This window comes from Phoenix dactylifera, chromosome 3 (assembly GCF_009389715.1).
Source record: "Phoenix dactylifera cultivar Barhee BC4 chromosome 3, palm_55x_up_171113_PBpolish2nd_filt_p, whole genome shotgun sequence".
Lineage (NCBI taxonomy): Eukaryota > Viridiplantae > Streptophyta > Magnoliopsida > Arecales > Arecaceae > Phoenix > Phoenix dactylifera.
In genome coordinates, this window is record NC_052394.1 from 20848345 (window position 1) to 20854701 (window position 6357).

A 6357-nucleotide genomic window follows, 5' to 3' on the forward strand; every position below is an offset into this window, starting at 1 on the left:
ATCAGGATGGGCTTAAGCATGTTGCCATGTAAATCACCATATAGCATGTAGCACTAAAATATTTGAGGAGAGGATAGGAAAGAGAGATGAAGAATATCGTACCTAGTTTGTGGTAATATCGTCAACATTCAAGATAAGTGGTTAGGTCTCTCACTTTTCATTAATTATCCCTATCACTGAATTCATATTGTCGACCTTTTATATATTATATCGTGGACATTCATACGTGGTTTAATAATAATATTGTCAGACATTCATATGGTGGTTAGGTCTCTCACTTTTTCATTCGTATACAAATTTGCTGCAGGGTTTATACATTCAAAAGCTCTCGTTCAGGAAGCGAATCAATTTAGCCCAATCAAGCTTGACCCGAACTAAGCTCATTCGGGCCTAGAAGCTGAGCCCAACCAAAATTGGTCCAATTGACCCAAAATGCTTAACCCAATTTGTCCAAAATATTGGCGCCGACTCGAAGAACTCTTTCCTAGCTGGACCGTGGGCCAGACCCAGGTCGGGCCTAACATCAACTCTAGCGCAGCTCGAGATATATTTGGGCTTTATTTTCAGGCTCAAAATTTAGTAAATAATTTCGAGCCTGGTCCAAAACTTGACCAAAAGCTGGCCCAACCTAACAAGCTTTGAGCTGAGCCAGGCCCATTTCCTGCTCCAATGTTTTTTACTTAGCATGTGTGAGACGTAAATCTAAATTTTTTATTGCCTGCTTTGGAATCTCAAGTCTCAACTGCACCTGTTCTTGTGGTCACCCACCCAAACATCCAACACCACATGAAATAGAAAGACAAGTTGGGAGGCAAACGCACTACTGTTCCCATCTTCTGTGCAACTCCAAGAACCCTACGCACTCCTTTGTCCCCTCATTTTTTCTAAAAAAAATCTCAGCTGCTTTATTTCCAGATCTGAATCACGTTATCACATCAAGCACTGTTGATGGAAGACTAGCAGAATTCCTTCTCTTTTAAATCTTGAATCTCAACAGCACCATCTGCAATACATACTGCACCCTTCCACATGGCTTGTACATCTACCACTATATACAAGGTTAAACAGCCTAAAGTGATTTAATTTTTTTTAAAAAAATCAAAAAAGAGAGAGCTCATTTTGGCAGATTATTTGCTATTAAGCACTGGTTTATTCTATTTTTTAGGCGTACTTTGCAGGGATATATACAAAATTCCCTAAATAAATCTCATATAATAAAATATCCTTGGAATGCCAATTACTTATTAGATGCCTTGCCTCTTAATTATATCATTTGTCTTTGCGAGTAAATCTTTTATTTTACTAAATGCTTCATCAAGATTTCTAGTTAAGTAATAACTCTTTTCAAGTTGGTTATGCGACGATCATGGGCGATGTAGCTAACACAGTGAGACCTGCATAGAATCTAGATTATAAGTTGGAGATAATGCACAGCACGCCACAAACAAGTCAAATAAATATAGTTCATATATTCTGTGCACTCATCACATATCTAGTAGATATGGGACCCCTAGCTTGTGTTGCATGTGCCCTACCCTAGTTCATATAATTAGTTACCATTCTCATGACCTCTTCATGGTGATTGGTATCTAAGTGGATGAGTTGCAATTTGGGTCCATAATAACTCTAATAGACCTGATATAGGATCTTAAATAAATATTAAGGTCTGGCCAAGCCCTACGTCGGTCTATCCAAAAATTAGCTCGAGTTAACCTGACCGCCGAAGGCATCTTTCAGACTCATCAACCTCGTTCAGACGCGACCTGACCCAGCCCACCGACATCCAATTCCATTAGACCTATGAACCGAATGACTGAATCAGCACATAACTACAAGTCCATTTTTGGATTCGTGGCCGAGAAGGCTGGGATTTGTTTAATTAGATCAAGGATTAAACCAGGCCTAATATTTGAGATAATATTTCGGCCTGCATAACCTAATCTGATCCCGGGTGACATGCACTCGTCCAAGAAACTCCATAAAAGACTAGGGTTGTTTTTTATCCCACAAAGATGGCCCTTCAAAGACAACTCCTAGTAGCCATGGCCATCATTTCAACAGGAAAGTTTAAGCCCTCTAACATCAGATTAATATAATTATATTGGACAGAAATAAGTTTATGCTTGTTAATAAACCTAACATGTTATGACATGAAAAGCCTGCTATCGCATTCTTCTACTACTCCTGAAATATTAATTTGGCTATCCAAATGGATTACTAGCCTAGTGCATTACGTCTCCATTCCCAATGGATGACACCTAATGGTCATGAAATCATATCTGATTCAATGATATGCATCTCCGTTTTGTAGGCTGTTTGTGGGCAATCATATCATTGCAAATGATTTGCTAAGGTAACCTTCTTTCTGCTCCACAATGTACTGATGAGGAATAATTCTATCAATAAATTTTCCCAAAGAATAGAAAAGGGCTTTGTGCACCTAGCAGAGATCTGTTAAAATAAACCATCTCAGCAATTGGGTGTGATTATTCTAAACCACTGCAATACAACATGCTTGTCTCTTCGTCGTGTATTAGCTAACTAATGATTTCTTAATTAGTTGGGAGGGACCTGCCTCTTCTCAGCCCAAGAGTATATAGCATACATAACTAAAGATGATAGTTACAAAGAATGGATAGAGAGGCTTTGCGATTGAATGATGAGAACAAAGGAGTGCAAAGCCAAGTTTGCACAACATGGTTATTAATGACAATCATGATGAACAAAGAAATTGATGCCCGCTCCACTAAGTTAGGTGCATCGTCTTGTCCACACCATCATGAAACTCATGCACAAGTGTGCGTGCACACGTATGTACTCACATGTGTGTTGATGAAATGATAATTACGGCACATATTTAAAGTATAAGTTATGACATTTAATATGCTAAGCAATTCTTTCTCTTAAGTGTTATAACATTTAATATGCCAACCAATTCTTTCTCTTAAGTGTTTGCTCCAAAAATGAGAGAGGTTTAGACTCAAATCCAAGGGGTGGCTAATAACTACCATCTTCTCCACACACATATACAAACAAATTACAAAACAAAACAAAACAAAAAAGAGAAGAAGAAAGTATCACTTAGCTATGAATTAATGCAATGGAACCTTATTTTCCAAAAAGAAGAACGTTACTTCATTGTTGTTATGGCCTCTTGCAATCATAATATGAAAATAGCATAAGGGAAAATGAATGATTAATCAACTGCTGGCTTATATTTAGTTATATTTGTTAAGTAAGTGGCTTATATTAAGTGATATTCTTATTTGAGTGGCACACTGGTATTCTAATGGAGCGGAGCGAAGCGACAGAATATATTTATCTTTGAGATAATTATGTAGTGTTTTATTCTACCAGGGATGCTGATAGGGGTTGGGACTCTGGGATTAGGGTTTAACTATAAATATCTTGTAATCCTTGTTATTTTGTGAGAGTGTGAAAGTTACAGCCGTTTCGCTCCAGTGGATGTTGGTATATTATCGTACTACGTAAAATCTCCGTGTTTAATTTTTTTTTCTTTTTCTTTCTCAATTCTATATATTATCCTGCTCGGCGTTTTTGGATCCCATGTTTTGCTCGACAATATTAATGCATAATTAAGTGTGAAATGATGTCTTCCACATGCATGGATTGGTAGCCGAACACCGACTCGTGTGCCGTTTTTGTATTTTCATGAAAGTGTTTGAACAGGACAGATAAACCAACAAGGCAGCATGGGAGATATATGGAAGTTATTATGGTGAAAAGGACAGTTTTTGGGGGGGATATGGATGAATTGGGGGGGACAAGCACTTCTTTTTTTTTTTGAATGAAAGGGGACAAGCACTTAGAAGGAAGTAAATTAAGGAAGTGCTTGTAATGGATCCTTTCATGTTCTATTTGTTTTATTTATAGTGGCTTGAAAGCTAAGTGTCATGGTAGTGGGCACTACACTTTGGGAGCTCTAGTTCGTGTGGAGGACCACCCTGGCCACATGCAATACAAAGGGGAATCCTGGACAGTACAAAAGAGAAAGCAAAGCCATAATATAGCATGGGGGCTGAGAGAATGGCTGCATCCCCGCAAAGCTCAAATAATTTATGGATGGCCACTCCATGGCTTCCTATGAGATCTCACTCTCAGAGAAAGTACCCGTTCCTTCCTCCTCTACTTCAACTGTTTCAACCAACTGATATATGTGTCCTGACCCCACATGTCCGGGTCAATCCAATCTTATGGCTGCGGCAGCGGTGCACTTGGCATCAACAGAGGCATTGGCCAAATATTTAGTTCGTGGCCTTTTATCACCCTCTCACACTAGGTCCTTATGAGCATCGTGATAGAGTTTGATGATTGTTCTACTCCTTGAGGTGTATAAAAGGACGCATAACTCTGATTCGAATGGATGTCCCGGCGGTAACAAAGAAGATCCAGAGGCTGCAAGGTTTCTTTAGCAGTGCTGAATGTCTTCAGTAAGAGTTGGGAGTGACGAGGTTGTTATTCGAAGCTATGACAGGGAGAGAGATCGAGAGAGATTTGAAGAGCTTGAGAGAAACTGGGACGTAGGGCCGGAGGAGAGCCCATTCTTCAAGATCGACGTGTTGAGTGATCCTCTCTGCAGGATCCGCAATAGCCCGACATATGAGATGTTGGTAATTCTCCCTCTAGCTGAGGTTTCTCTAGTTCGTAGGTCATAGTACTCTTATGACATCATCTCTAACTCATGGCTATATGTTAGGTGGCTGAACTCGGAAATGAGTTGGTCGGAGTTGTTTGTGGCTCTATAAAGGTCGTCAGAGTCGGTGGCTCACCGGAGGGCCTAGCTAAGGTCGGATATATACTTGGTCTCAGAGTTCCACCTCTACACCGGCGGAGAGGGATTGGCTCAAGCCTGGTGTTCGGAATGGAACGGTGGTTTGTAGCCAACCTTGTAGATTATGCATACATGGCCACGGAGAAAGACAACGAGGCCTCGGTCAAGCTCTTCACAGATAAGCTTGGCTTCATTAAATTCCGAACACCTACAATACTAGTGAATCCAGTCGGCAATCGAATGATTCACATCTCTTCGAGTGTGGAGATAAAGAAGCTCGATATAGAACAAGCAGAGGTCCTTTACCGCAAAGTCATGAGCTTCTGCGAGTTCTTCCCGCAAGACATAGATAGCATACTGGCAAACAAGCTAAGCTTGGGTACTTTCGTCGCATATCCCCTGGGGGAAACATGGGAGGGATTATTGGATGGCGACACATCAGCACCGACGAGCTGGGCAATGCTAAGTGTGTGGAATTCTGCTGCACTATTCAAGTTGAAGGTCGGAAGAGCTCATCAGGCTTGTGTTTTAATGTCAAAGCCTCGAGGTGGATGGATCAACTACTTCCTTCACTTGGAATTCCAGTCCTGCCTAATATTTTCTCTTGGTTCGGGTTCTATTTCATGTATGGCTTGCATGCTCAGGGACCAGAATCCGAGTCTCTCATGCGATCTTTGGTGTCACCATGTCCATAACATGGCAACGAAGTGCAAGGACTGTAAAGTTATCGTCACAGAGGTTGGACGCCGAGATGCATTAGGCCTTACATCCCTCACTGGAAACTGTTATCATATTCAGAAGATCTTTGGTGCATCAAAGCACTCAACAGCAAGAAAGGAGCAGACCTATATGTCTGGACTAAAGCACCGCCGCCGGAGACCCTTTTCGTGGACCCCAGAGAGGTGTAGAAAGATAGAATCACCAAGCATTACTCCAGGGAGGTCCATTGGACTTCGTAAGGCATTCTCCTGTTACTTAGTGAGCTTGTAGAGCATAAAGCATTGCCTTTTCCCGTTTACTATCTCTCTCTCAAAAAAAGTATTGCCTTTTTCCATCCGAACTCGATTTAGTCCAACATAGCTGTCTTTTGTGGACCTTCATGGCTGAAGTTAGTAATGAATCTTGTCATGAGATCTAAACTTAGAAGGAAGGCATCCGTTACACACACCCAATAAGGTGGCATTAGCCGCGCTGCATGCTCTCACTACAGCTTTGAAATGTAGTTACTTATTTACCCAAAGAAAAAAAAAGGTAGATGTACTTCATCCTTCAACCACCAAAGTCGGACATCTCTTAACAGCTTCTGCAAACTATTCTTGTATTTCTCAAGTAGTCGCAGTTTACAGGTGAGAAGTTGCCATCTCAATCGCCTCATGCGGCCAGGCAAACACTGAGATGGGTCCATGTATTCACCTCTCGGCAAGGAGGCCACTATGTCAACCACCATGCATGTCCTTCTCATTAGGTATGATATCATCAGTTAAGTGTCACATAACAATCGATCACCAGGAGCGTCGGTGAGCGATGATGATGCTGGAGGCAAGTGGGCTGACGAAAAACCATCA

General features: G+C 41.1%; 1 pseudogene; it reads left to right on the forward strand.

The window, feature by feature from the left end:
• The first annotated feature begins 4224 nt into the window (after window positions 1–4224).
• On the forward strand, window positions 4225–5990 carry LOC103718146 (annotated as a pseudogene).
• The last annotated feature ends 367 nt before the right edge of the window (window positions 5991–6357 follow it).